Genomic DNA, 14,396 nt, shown 5'->3' on the forward strand with positions numbered 1-14,396 from the left:
GACCTTCTTAAGAATATAAATTTACAACTACAAAAGCCAGGTACAAAGTGAATATTTATTTTGAATGGGAGAAAAAATACAGTAAGTTATTACTGGAGTTACCTGTTGCGTTTACCTCTCAAGGCAGTTTAGTAGGAATTTTTACACAAAAAGTCATCCTGATTTCCTGTCCCCACCCAGGACTCTAGCACCCTCAGGGGCTCATGGACCTAAAAGCCCTATACTTGAAGCTTTATTTGCTTCCTGGGAACTCACCTCTGAGCCATGCCCCACAAATAAGATGAACAAAGACAGTACTTGACACTTATCGAGGGGCACTTGTATCCCTGTGTAGTCTCTCATATAATTTTTTTTCTCATATAATTTTTATCACAATTTTGTAAGGCAAATATTATTATTGGCCGGACTTCATAGACTTACCAGCTGCCAGAGTTGCTAGGCATGCTCCCTGAAAACAGACCCCCTTCTCAGTACTTTCTTATTGTCACCTGCCTTCCCAGAAGCCACAAGCCAGTTACACAGTGGCAGTTCTGGATTGCAACAAACCTGGAGGAGCTGGTCCAAGCCCAGCTCTGCCTTTACAAGCGGTGTTACTCTCCCACTTCTGTATCCTTATACAGAAAATAGGAATACATTTATATTATTGCTGCTTTCTCATTACCTGTCTGGCCCCTGGAGAACTGACTGTTGATCCAAGGATAGGGATAAATTCTGATTTGGGGGAAATTATTAAAACCACGAGATCCGAAAGATCATACAGATACTAGGAATTCCTCATGTATCTCTAGGAAGCAGCCGAGGGGATGACAGAATGGAGTTCTTTGCATTACAGACCTATGAAAGGATCGGCATTGAACCTGAATGTAGCAGGGGCTGTAGGTGTAGTAACTGCCACTGATGCTCTGTAAGCTAGACTCATCCATTTCAGTTCAAATTCTCCACAGGTGTAAGAAGAGCAAATGATAAACTGTATCTTCTCTCAATTCCTCCCACCCTCTCCTTCCATCTGGCTGTGTCAAGCCTGTTCTCTGTCTGTCTCCATGTTTCTATTCCTGCCCTGTAAACAGGTTCAGCAGTACCATTTTTCTAGATTCCATATATATGCCTTAATACATGAAATTTGTTTTTCTGACTTACTTCATTGTGTATAACAGGTTCTAGGCTCATCTACCTCACTTGAACTGACTCAAATGTGTTCCTTTTTATGGCTAATATCTCACTGTATATATGTACCATCCATTCATCTGTCAATGGACATCTAGGTATATATTACCATATGTAAAACAGATAGCTAATAGGAACTTGTTGAATAACACAGGGAGCTCAATCCAGTGCTCTGTGACAACTCAGAGGAGTGGGATGGGGCGGGGGCTTGGGGGGAGGTTCAAGAGGGAGGGGATATATGTACACTTATGGCTGATTCACAGTGTTGTATGGCAGAAGCCAACACAATATTGTAAATCGATTATCCTCCAATTAAAAATATATATATATTTTTTTAATGTATCTTGTCTTCAGAACCAGTCTCCTAGAGTCTGCACAGGATTCTGAGTTCAGGAAGGGTGGCAAGGTTAACACAGGAGACAAAAGGGAACCCAAATTGTTCTTCTTCACCACTATTCTCCAGCCTTCACTTCTGGCAACAAAACTGGGGGTTTGTGTGGGGAAAAGAGGCTAGAAGGGTAAAAGTTGGTGAAAATCTACAAATCACCCAGGATTAGGAAAAAGACAAAGAATAACAAAGATGTCCCCAGTCTTTCTTCCCACTTTGAGCTGATTTTGATCTGAAAGTTATATCAGTTTTTAGCATTCTAAGATGATGGACATTTCCTAATATTTCCAGATACCGTGATTTTTTAAATCATCCTGAAAAACATAAAACTGAGCTTTAAATTGAGTAATTTTAAAACTAAAACAATTTTTCAAAATCTGTCTGAAAAAAATTTCTCTAAGTGGAAAAGTTTCCACAGTTTTTTATTGGTGAAAATGTCCTAGATTATTCTATTTCTATTGCCTGAGTTTCCCCTTCTGGCTTTGCTGGTGGGCTAGAGGGTAAAGAATCTGCAAGCAGGTCACCTAAGGAAATTTGTAAATTCAGTGAATTCCAGTTTCTTAAGCAGCTACTGCTCTCCATTTGAACTTTGTTTCCAAGTAGAAATGCCCCGTAAGCCCCCAAACATTGTTCCATCCTAAGTAGCATTACACAGGGCAAGAGAGAATCTATGTGTTGACACTACTAAATAGCTGAAGTTATTAATATATTAAAAAACTGACCATATAATTTGTTTTCCTAGCTCTGTTTACAATTCACCCTGGGTGACCTTCAAATCAGATTTTAAGAAGGCAGTTTTCAAGTGCCAGGACTGGTGTGTTAAAATGCCGAGCAATTGAGTACTTAGTTCAGTAATGGACTTTTTACAAAGGCAGAAACTTTTATATTAATAGATACATTCTGGAACAATAGGTCAAAAAGCTACATAACAGACCCTTCAGATCTATTACTGTCCCTCCAAACAAAACCCATTATGCACAAAGCCAACATCAAACAGCAATCCGCAACAGCCCCTGTTACAAAGGATCCGAATACAGTCCTCAGCGGCCCCTTTAAAAGGCAGCCGCGTTTTGCAATTCGGAGATCAGTTCGACCTATCTGCAGACATTCCAACGGGGGCTTGGGGTTTCCCCCTCTCTCACCCAGACACCCCTCAGGCAGTTGGAAATCTTTCTAAAATCAGTTTGCTCACACCATTCAAAGAAGCGTGTGGTTGATGCTCTTCTTTTGTTTTTTTACAATGACCCCATAAAAGTAGAATCCAAAAATATCCTTCCTAACCCTAGGAACAGAAACTCATTCTGCCTCCAATCAGTCCTCCAGTCCTGCCTCCTCCCCTCGACCGTCTACTAAGGTTAAGGGCTTATTCAGGACTTTTCTTGCAAGAAAGTGTCTCAACAGCCAGGCGCGGTGGGAAGAGCTGGGTCCTGGTGGCGGCTTCACCCAGTTTCCACGGAAGCAGCAGGAACGCTCAGCCCAATCCTTCATATTATTTGAGCACAGCTTTTGCAGGTTAAGTTTTTTGGTTAGTTTTTTTTTGTTTTTTTTTTGTTTTCTCCGCGAAAGAACTTTTCTTGGATGGCTCAACGTGTTTGTCTTTAAGGGTTGTGAAAGGAGAAATCATGCATATTTCAGCCAGCTCCAGATGAAACGAGTTAAGTGATTCTCCAGCATGCTAATGTTTGAAAATGCCATATTTATGCCATATTTGGTCCTTTGACTAGGAACACAACTTCAATGCGACCTCCTCCCCCATGCAGCCCCCTTCCACCTCCTCCCACCCCCTCCTACTCCTTTATGTATATATGTTGCATAATTATGGAGCAGTGAGTATTTATCACCTTTTCTGGGCAGTAAGCAGAAAGAAATACAATACCATTACTTCCAGTTACTGCCTTTCCCAAGATAATTAGGTAACACAGTGGACGGAGCTCGATCGCCTAACGCTGTTCAAGTTAAGTGATTGACATGGCTCTGTCTGGCTGCTCTATTAACTGTTTCATTTTGTTGCTATTTGCAGTTTGCTTGGCTAATACTCCGGACAAATACAGACTGTTTCTTTAGCCCTTTTTTTCTCTTTGACCTTCTCCTGCCCATTTTCTTTGACTCACTTCAAACTGTCTTGAAAAGGCCTGTTGAATACACACAGTCCATCAGAGGCCCAGGTTCATCCCTAGCCCTGCCCTGAATGCCTTACTTCAAAGATGGGCCGCATTCTTTAATTGCCCTTTGAATTAATATCAAAGGGTCACAATGCGAGTGCCAAAAGAGAAAGGGGCTTTAATGAAGCAAAGAGCTACCATTCATTTGCAGATAAGCACGTTTTTATGCCTGAACGGTCACCAAGCTACAGGCTTCAGGAAGAGGAGGCTGTCCGTCCTGAGAGAACTGTTTCTTAAGTAGTGATTAGTTCAAACAAACAAGAGTAAACAAATAAAAGAAAAAGTCTACAGACAGCGACAACATACAATAAATAATAAGACAAAAATCAGGAGCTGCACATCCCCCTCCCGTGCCCCCCTTAAAAAAAAAAAAGCTGCACCTAATTAGCAAATCCATTCACCATTTTTAATCCCATATTTCAACACTGAAATTCCAAGGACGAGGTTCAGTCACATGCCTGAGATGAAATATTTTCAGTCTGAAATTTTGCACCATGGGTAACACAGAGGGACAAGCATATGACTTTAAAATGCAGGAAAGAAACAGTATCTTTCAAAAATATATCCCAGTGCTCAAGACATAATTAACTTTCGAAGTGAATATTTGTGCTTAAATAATTGATTCTTCATGAACACTTTCAGTACAGAGACTGTCGTTTGCATCTAAAATAGGAAAATACCTCTGTGTATCTTTTTATGCATGAAGGTCATATTTTCCAACTCTCCCAGATAAATCACCATTTAGTGGCCATTGTCTTCATGGTAGCCCCTGTAATACTGTAGCAGCAAGTCTAGAATGATCCACTAACAGCACCAGAGGTCACTGTAAGGTAAAATACAGCTCAAATCATAAATGATTACAGAGTGAAACAGTAAGCTATGCTTCCCCTCATCATCACTCGCCTTTTGGAGAGCTTGGTGATTAAGGAAGGATTTCAGTCCTGGTGAATTATCATCCTAGCTGAAACTCAGACAACATTCTTGGTGCCCAGCTACAAAGTACATGGCTGGCTTCTGGTAGACATAACATTTGGACCACTGCCTGGACATTTCTCTTCCGTGGATGCCTTGGTAAACAGAGTTTATGTTACTCTCAATGACGTAACAAGGAAAGTCCTTGTTCAAATGTTCCAATCAGTCTCCAAAAGTGACTTGCCAGTTTTGATCTGTGCACAAAAAAAAAAAATTGCCACGGCTATGTTAAAAGAAAGAGAGAAAGAAAGTGTTCTCCCTTATCTTTGAAGAAATCAAAAGCATCTTCTCTTCACTGGCCTTCATTTCCATGGGCTTGTCCATCTGGTTCAGAGTTGCCAAAACAGTGAGAAAAGGGCAGCAAATAAATGTCAGACAGGCAGCCAATCTGCATAAATCTCCAACTCCTTCCAGAGAGACTCCTTCCTGGCCTGCTGGGCCTTCCAATTTTGTGACATGAGCCAACGGGCATTGGAACAATATGGAAATCAAAAAGACTTATTTTGCACAAATCCAAGCCTTTAAAGCAGCTTCTCCCATACCACTTTTCCACTAGATGTATACCAGTGTGCTGCTCTGCAATAAAGCGGAATCATCCTAGCAACCAGGTCCCACATGTCCTGGATATAGAATTATTTCAGGGTATTCTGGACTGACCACAGGAAGACCCACTTAATTCTTGTTAAACTGTACCCTAAGAAAGCACATTAAGGCAAATGGACCACCAAATCTTGTTTCACTGAATACAAAAGCGATGGGTAGATTATAAACAAGTAACTCTTTATACTTGCTCAGAACTTGAAATGTATTCAGGGCCACTAACACATCACAACAATCCTTGGAGACAGCAAAGCATCTTACTGTGCACCTCACTTCAGAGGAATCCAACTCGGAATGGCTACTGAGTTTCCCTTCATCACTCAGCTAGCTAGAGATTGAACTGGGACCTAAAGCAAAATCTTTTAACAACAACAACAAAAAATCCTTCATAAAAACCACAGTTATATCTGGTGCAGAACTAGATCAGCAGTCCAACTGTGTGGGTTTTTGGGTTTTTTTTAACCAAAATCCACAAGTGGAATAAACTTCAAGACACTGCAGATCCAGCTTCATGAGCCACAGGAAAATTGTTTGGATCATGTATTTCAATACTTCCTCAGGATGCTACAGTCATACAAATACAACCATTGAGAGGCTCCATTCAAACATGGTACTGATACTGATGATAAGGGTACTGATGATCGCGATGAAGTCTTGCATTCCTCCAGGGCTTTAACTCTTTCATATCCACTATTGGATGGAATTAAATAATTCTTTGACATGAGAAAAAAATTTTTTTTCACTCTCAAGTGCCAAGGAATAGAGTAATGTAAGTCTCTAATATGTCAGGTGAAGTAAAGCAATGTGAAGTTTTTAAATCAAAACAGCTTAGTCACTGAAGCTACCCCAGTCATAGGTTTCTTATTGCCTCTGTTACTCTCAATAAAACTAAGGGGCACTTGGTACCCAAGTAAAATTTGTATCCCCAAGGGACAAACTGTTCACGCTAGAGTTCTCTTTTCCAGCCACCTACTCTTTTGCAGCTTCTGAAATTCAGGTTCACGGAAAAGACCCCTATCTGAAGCTTAATTTGCAAGCTGAAAAAATGCAACAGGAAAGGTATTGCAACTTCACCAACAGCTGTTTTATTCAAGGGGCTTTCTAGACTTAAAGCCTTGTCCAGATGCAAGCTATATCTCTCTCCCGAAGTTTTCCACTTTCTCTGCATCACCAAGTCTTAACCAACAGCGCTGCGGTTTTGCATGCAACCTTCTAGGCAGACAATGTGGACCTGAGAGCTGATGATGACTATTAATAGTTTAGGAAATACCGCATAGCAGTCTCCACTGTTTATCCCCATTAGGCATTGAAAGCACACTTGGAAGACTCTCTCACCTTGAAGAAAAAGCAGAGTAGGCTGTGCTGAAATCTGGAGACTTACAAAAGTGGTATTAGCTTGACTTCTTTTAAAATGTCAGTCTACCTCTTCTGTTCTTGCTGCCACTTCTCCCAAGAAGCAGCATGGTGCCCAAGCAAGGAATAAGTGTTATGTCAACTAAAGAGGCTTAAAGGGGAAGAAAATGTGATCTAAACAAACCTCCCTGAGCAGACATCCTGCTGTAGGCTTCAATGGGAAACATTTGTTATGAAGTAATAAGAATTTGCATAATTTTGGGGAAGACTTTGTTTTCAAAGTAATTCTCTTTTTCACCTGCTTAGCCCTTTGCTGTGTATGGCTTTGGTTAAGTTTTGTTGATGGAGGCTCATGTTTAACCAACTGTTTTTAATTTACAAATTAAACTTGTCAGAAGTAGAAATCCTTCCCTTGGAACTCTTCCAATATGTCAAGAATTAATTCTAATGAAAACGGCATTGCCTAAATGCAGGATGGCCAGCCACTTATTTTATTTACACAAAGTCCTTCTCAGTTTCTTTGATAAAAGCAGCTAAATCTTTTTCCTCTTTCATGTTTTGTCAGCACTTGATTCCTTTTGTCCCTTGGCTATTTGCCTAGCTGTGGACAATAAGGCAGGAAGAATAGAAGCAGATTGTTGGAATGGCCCTCAATAAACCTAATTATGACATGTTGACTGCCCTCACCATGACACAGTCAAGGGACCCAGGCTTATTCAATTACCCTTGCCAGGTTTCTCTTTCAGACCTAAAGTTATCCTTTGACTGTTTGTATTTCTGAACAGTATTCATGTTCATTGTGAAAGAAAATCCCCTGGACTTTGAGGGGTTTTTAAGTTGATGCTGTTATTGTAGCTAATTTTTATTAACTGAATGATAACATGATAAAGAAATAGACTTTTGTTATGTAATAAGAACAAATCAGTGTGTGCTTAAAAGTTACACCTCTCTTTCCCTTCTCTTCCAGCCAGCCTGGCAGGACATGTAACCTGAATTAATAAACAAAATAATTTCTCCAACCTGCATGTCCCTTTCAACGTGATACTGAGTTGAGCTCCACAGATCGGCACTGTTGCTTCAGAGAGTCTTCTTAACTTAAAAAATAATAATCACATGATTGGGGGTAGCTTGGAGTTCTGTTTTTTGTTTTTTGTTTTTAAACCACCAGGAAGGTTCCTTGCCGTATTAACCCCAGAGAACATAAGTTCATTGGTACCTTTATGCCAACAGCAATTTCTTCAGCTGCTTGAGATAGACGGGATGCACAGTATTTAATTAAAACGCTGGCTGCTGGTTGGAGGAGCCCTTTCCTCCTCCGACAGATTGTTCAGAGATCATGCCAGTGGTTCCTGCAAAGCCAGTGTATAAAAGCTGCGTGTCAAGTGAACAAAAGAGTGAGAAAATGAAGGAATGCCAAAAATCAGCTCCTGATCCATCCTAGCTTTTAAGTCAACTAGGTCTGATAGAATCAATAGTCAATTGCATTTAAAGCTATAGGAAGCCTAGCAGGAGAGACTGTTTTGTAAGTCGCAGCATCTCTGGGTAATTTCTTTTTCCTTTTCCTTTTTGTTTTCTGTTGAGAAACTCATTGTTCTCTTTAGGTAATTTGACAGCTCTTGGGACTATAATAGAGTAAAAAAAAATTAAACCACAATATAACAAAGTTGGTGCTATAATTTCTTGAATTTGTTCCTCAGTTCACTTTCCTTCATTAAAAAATTCCCATCATTTGAGTAAAAGCAAATCTAAACTGTTTTCCATCCTACAAGTAAATTTGGAGTTTGGTGGGGTTTTGTTTTTCACTTTCTAGGGAAATTATCTTTTTAATCTTAATGTGAGAAATCAACTTCAGGAAGGACTCTTCATTCTGTATATAAAGATACAAAATCCTTAGCCTCTGAAGAAGTTTAAATATTCCTTTTACTTGCCTAGAACCTGTTCTCCTCTGTGGGTCCCTTTCCTTGCAAATAGCAACAGTTTCAATTTCTCCAAATCCTAAAGGGATATTTTTCCTCTCAAACATTCAAACGGAATTGTACAACAGTCTTTATAAGTATTATTAATATAAATACTTAATGTATATATTATTATATGGCATATATATTTACTTTATAGAATGTCATTTTACTGTTTAGTTTTTAGCATTTGTTGATTTCATTTTCTTTCATTCGTATACATTTGCATTCACATTGACTTTTAAGAATTGTCCCTCTGTACGATTACAAAAATGATCATAATGGTACTCTATCTATAAATAAATAGCAGCATGGAAAACATTAAAAAGTCTTACCACTAGAAAGTTGAGTGTCCTTCCAAAGTGTTCAAATTACTTTAATCAGCAAATGTAACCTCATGTATAAAGTTTTTAAAAGTCTGCTTTTGCTACTTTAGAGTGGAAATGTTATTAAAATATCCAAGATGTCTCAATATTTTAACCTGAAGCATATGTATTTTTGCATTCCCTAAAATGTTTTAATGTTTTTATATAGTTAAATAGAATAACAAGTCTTCTTCAAATCTCAACTAGCACTTCCCTAAGAAAACAAGAAAAAAAAATAAGTACAAGAAATCAAATACTCAGATCGAATACTGCTCACCACCCCAAACCTGGCATTATAAATGCCTACCGTTTTAAAAGTTATAGTTATCTGGCTATTCAAGCTATGTTAAACAAATGAATGCCATAACTTTCACAAATTCGACTTCTTCAAAGCTGATGGAACTCAATTCACATGGCAGTATAAGTCAGAAGTTTGCTTCTGGATACAGAAAAGGGAGTCAATAATTTGAATTGTTTTGATTTGTATGGAGTTACTCAACAAAAATTCTAATGTTGACTAAAAGTAGCTGAGATCAGATTTCTTCTTTAATCTATAGGTCAAGTAGTGACTTTCTCTTCTATCAAATAAAAATTTTAATTTGTGATTCAAAGTTCAAAATTGCAATACATTTGATCTGAGTACAGGATAATCACTAAGAAAAACAGAAACAAACTCTTTCATATGGTAAACAGTAGTACTTATTATTCTGAATGTATAAAGGGGTACAGTTTCTCTTCCTGATATTCTCATTTTATAATGTTCTGCTTCTATTTTTAAAGATTGGTAGATACGTTGTAGCTGTATTCGCTTACAAAATCTATTTGCTTAAGATAAAACTACAACAAAATTAGAGCCACATATTTCAGATACATAAGAAAAGTTATAAATGCAAATATTAGATTGGCTATTTTATATACTCTAAAAATTCCTCAAATAAAAAATGACTTTTCACAACACATTTTTACATTGTTATCATTTGGTCTTTGTAATTAAGGACTGTAGCATCTGATGAACCATTGTCTATTTTCAGAATATATATTAAAAAGTTGATAAGTAGTATGTGTTGACTTCTGAAATAATTATCCTCCACAAAAATAAAAGTAAAAAAGTGACGGGGAAAAATGTATTGAAATCTTCCCTTGTTAGGCTAGGACATCTTGCTTTGAACTGTTTTCAATGTAACAAAAAATACTTCTTACATCCTCTCCAAGTTTCTAAAACGCTTCATAGCAAAGTTCTCAAAAAATGATAAAAGTTTTTGGATGTGAATGATCTCCCATTTAATCTTGATAGTATTATAACTCAGAAACAAAAAAGCAAATCTTGTTTATCCGACTGAGTTTCTGAGAACTACGAGTGAGGAAGCTAATTTAAGTTTAAGAAATGACAGCAGAATTCGATGAAGTGAATGCACCATTGTCTTGATTCTCTCCTCAAGCCCAGGTAGTTTCTAGCTTTGACTTCGTGAGCTGCCAGAAATCTGTGTCCCTCTCTGGGTGTTGGGGAAAATGTCGAGGCACAGATGATGTGAAAGAAGGAAAGTTACCGTCCTGTTTAAGCAACTCTAACTTAAAGCAAAGTTCTCTAACCAATACTCCAGGCCTTTCCAGCCTCATCTGGAAGCTGCAGCTATGAGAGGAGGTCCAAGAAAGCAAGCGTTTCCCCACATGGGGAAAAGCCAGTGTGTCCACCTGCTGAACAGTACAGCCAGGCCCCACTGCCACTATCCTTCCCCTGAGACAGAAAACAGGCAGGAGCTACTCACCTTCTAAGACACTGAGGGCCCACAGGCCTCTCCATTCTTGCCCTGATTCCCTGACTGCCTGAGGCCCCACTGTTTCCTCAAACAGCTGCCCGGGCCTTCCCAACGTCTATCAAGAGCTTCATGTGACCACAGCTGCCACAACCTGCCAGGCTGGGAAAGACCATCACCTTTACCTAGCCTATGCTTCCATCTTTAAGAGCAAGGGAGAATGAGGTCCAGAGAGGGAATACGACCTGTTCACAGTGATAGTTGTAAAGACCTAAAAGAAATATCTAAAAATTGCCAAATACACCTTAACAGCTGAGGGCACCAAGCCCCCACCCCACCAGAATTACAGTCATACCCACCGACCTGTATGCAGTGAGTGAATGGAGGTTCCTCCAGATTGATGGAGCTGGTGGTCTATGATTCCTGTAAGGGTCTCCACGCAAGGACTGAGAATACTGTACAGTAGAAGGGCCATGTGGGTGAATTCTCAGCACCTCTGGATTGCTAGACACAGACTTTGGCTCCATAAGTAAACAAGGTAGGGCATAAGAAACAAGGAAACATCCTGGAAACTTTTAAAGATACAAGTGGAGGGTAACTGAGTATCAGAATTATTATCATCATTGCTTTGCTCTCAAACACAGCTGTGCCAGGCCTTTACTGTATGTACAGGCAGCCTCTACCTTTCCCACACTAAACTGAACAAGGACAAGGATAGATGCAGTTTCATGGGCCCCGAAGCTTTTATAATTCAGAGAGCCCCTGTAAGGAACACACACAGGTGAGGGGCTCTGGAACTGAAGGTTCATCAGCTCTGTGGTAAACCCACCTCTGCCCAGGACTCCTCTCTCATCCTCCACTTGAGAGGGCCTGGGAGAGATGGGGGCTGTTTCTAGGTGCTCGTATGCACTGTTGTTAATACTTGCAAAACATTAATCAAGTCTAAGTGTCAACTTTGGGGGCTCAGCAGTAAGCCAAGATCATCAGAGTCAACAAACTCAGCAGGATGTTTCTGAACCCCATATTTCACAGGTGGACCAAATGCCAGGGGTCCCTCTGGGACCCTAGTGGCTTACATCCTCCAAAGCCACATGTTTCTGAGGCTCTCCAGAATGCCAGCACTGAGACTTTAGGAAACTCTTGCGTTCCGGAAGACTCCTGGAAGTGCTTCAGAGCACTTTCCAGAAGCTCTCCTAGCCACTGGATCCATCATAAATGCCCCTTGGGCCCTGTTTTGAGGAGGAGAACCTCACTTCCTCTGACCACTGACAACTATCCAGGCACCACTAGAAGCACAGATACCCAAATCAGATATCTGCTTCCTGGGAGGGTTGTGAGCACAGAGGCAGGATGGGCCCCAAAGTGCCCTCCCTGGCTCCAAGCCAGAACAGATGCTGTATGTCCTTTCTCTGGCCCTGCTTTTTGCCAGAAAGCCCAAAAGACACAAGCCAAGGCCCTTCCCTGGCATCCTGGATGTATCGGAAATCCACCTGCAGGGGAGAATGCTCTTGAGCCCCACCTGGCCCTGCCTCCCCCTGAGTACTCAGTGGGGTACCATGCCCTGGAAAACCACACTCACCAGCAAAGAGCTTCCTCAGAGCAGAACTAATCCTGCCCATTCACAGTGAAGCTGGTATCTGCTGGAGTGTGATCTGAGGGGCATCAGAAACCTGCCCCTTGCCTCCACCAAAAAGCTGTCCTACATGGGTACCTGGAATTCTGTCACTGGGGGTTCATTCCTCTATGCCAGGAGACCAGCTCCCAGGGGCCTGTAGGTGTGTGTGTGGAATCAGGGTACACAAGTGGAGCGTAAACCAGGCACAAAGAAGCAGGATGGCAGGGAGACAGGAAAGGAGAGGGAACAGCAGCTAAGGCTGACCTCCCCCTTGTTACCCAAGGTCAGCCCATAAAGCCCTTTGTGAAGGGCAAGTGACAAAAACATTTTCAAGGAGTTTGGGAACAGAGGATTGAGGGCAGGGAGATTATCAAACATCCCTGTAAAAAACCCAAACTTGGGACTTCCCTGGTGGTCCAGTGGCTAAGACTCTGAATTCCCAATGCAGAGGATCCAGGTTTGTTCCCTGGTCAAGGAACTAGATTCCATATGCCACAACTAAGAAATGGTGCCGCTAAATAAATGATCTTAAAAAAAAAAAACAACAAACTTGTTCCAGTAATATCACTTCTTATTAAACTATGGTCTGAGGGACCATCTTCTAAAGTTTTTCCAAAAGGATTTTCCAAGAACCAGAAATGTCAATGTGAAAGATAGTCATTGTCTTCCCAAATGAATTTAATTTGAGCTTTCTATTTTAAAAATAAATAAATAAAAAGGATTCATTTCAGGGGAAAAATCGTTACTTTTAAACGAGTAACATTAAATTACAGTAATTCAATAAAATGATGAAAGTTCGCCAACCAGCAAAATGAAGACCAAATTCAGCTCTCTATGTCATTTGTATTTTGTAATAAGGAAATTGTTCCTCTCCTTATCTGCCCAAGGTATCTGCTAGGACTCTACTGGGAATAAAAGCTTATGCAGTGGCTGTTGGTTTCAATTTTTCCAAAAAGACAAACCACATGACACAAAGGTGTGCCAGGGAATGAGTACTTGACCTGAACACGATGTGTTTGTTTCCACATCCACTTACTGAACCTCTGATGAAAACAAAATTAGGCAGCCTTCCCAGCCCCCAAAGAGCTTTATGCTCATGATGACCCAAGAAAACCCACTTTCCATAGGCAGGACGAAGGCAGAGGTTAAGGCTCAAAAAGTTCAGACAAAAGCCCAGGAGCTAAATCCAAAATAAGCCAGGGCTTGAGTTACCATCCCGGCCCTCTACCGGGAACTGATTCCCTGTAGAATGGGAGAAATTCCCCGAACCAGGCATCCCGCCTCACCCCTGCACTCTTAGCGAACCAGGTTCTTCACGAGGTTCTTCATCAGCCAGCTTCTGATCCGATGCTAAGTCCGCAGTCCTTCATTTCCTTTCTTCTTTTAGACAAAACTTCAGCGAAATTTCTGGGCTTGGCAGGGCTAGCCAGTCACCACAAGCAGACATTGGCTTCTAGTAAAAGACTACACAATTTGCTTTTCTACAGGCCCCTGATAAATACGTGTTGCGTGCACACGAGCCCCAGATGTGTCCTGTAGGAATAAAAGTTGGGGCAAATCTACTACCTGGAAAGTTTCCATCCTGGTTAGTTTCCCAAATCCTATTCAGCCCTGGAATCTTACAGGTTCCCCCAGATGCATCAAGGAGACCCGGATGCACTGTGAGGAGACCCGGATGCACTGTGTAGCCAGGACTGCAAGTTCCCAGGATGCACTGGGAGAGACCCCCATTTATCTGCTCAACCACCTGACATGGGCTATCTTTACCCTTTAGAAATAAATAGTATGAGAGGATGTAATAAGTTCTAAACGTTTCCAAAATATATCCAATAATTCCTGGCACTGAGATCCCAGTCACTTGGGATTCTTGCAATGGAAAGTTGAAGCGTTTCTCCAGATGAATTCATGGGTCTCCTTTTAAAAAGTTATAAATCTAAAATTCAGAGGGGGCAGCTCTCCCAATGAAACCCCTGCTCCCTAATATTAAGCCAATTCCCCAGAGAAGCCTCAGCCTGCTACCTTCTTCACCTCTGTGATCAGAACAACGTGAGGATATGTGGAGAATCTA

At 40.8% G+C, this 14,396-nt stretch overlaps 1 protein-coding gene and 1 long non-coding RNA gene across 4 annotated transcripts in view; both read right to left on the reverse strand.

Moving 5' to 3' along the window:
* The window catches only part of PAX3 (paired box 3), a 101,436-nt gene that overhangs the window by 70,350 nt on the left and 16,690 nt on the right, over window positions 1–14,396 (reverse strand). The window lies entirely within an intron of this gene.
* On the reverse strand, window positions 4,096–10,188 carry LOC129646813 (uncharacterized). Its single transcript, XR_008712184.1, has 2 exons — window positions 6,622–10,188; window positions 4,096–4,880 (listed from the first exon to the last, which is right to left on the reverse strand). It is a non-coding gene; the product is annotated as an uncharacterized LOC129646813 (long non-coding RNA).

The sequence above is a fragment of the Bubalus kerabau genome, chromosome 3 (genome assembly GCF_029407905.1).
Source record: "Bubalus kerabau isolate K-KA32 ecotype Philippines breed swamp buffalo chromosome 3, PCC_UOA_SB_1v2, whole genome shotgun sequence".
In the NCBI taxonomy this organism is placed as follows: Eukaryota; Metazoa; Chordata; class Mammalia; order Artiodactyla; family Bovidae; genus Bubalus; species Bubalus kerabau.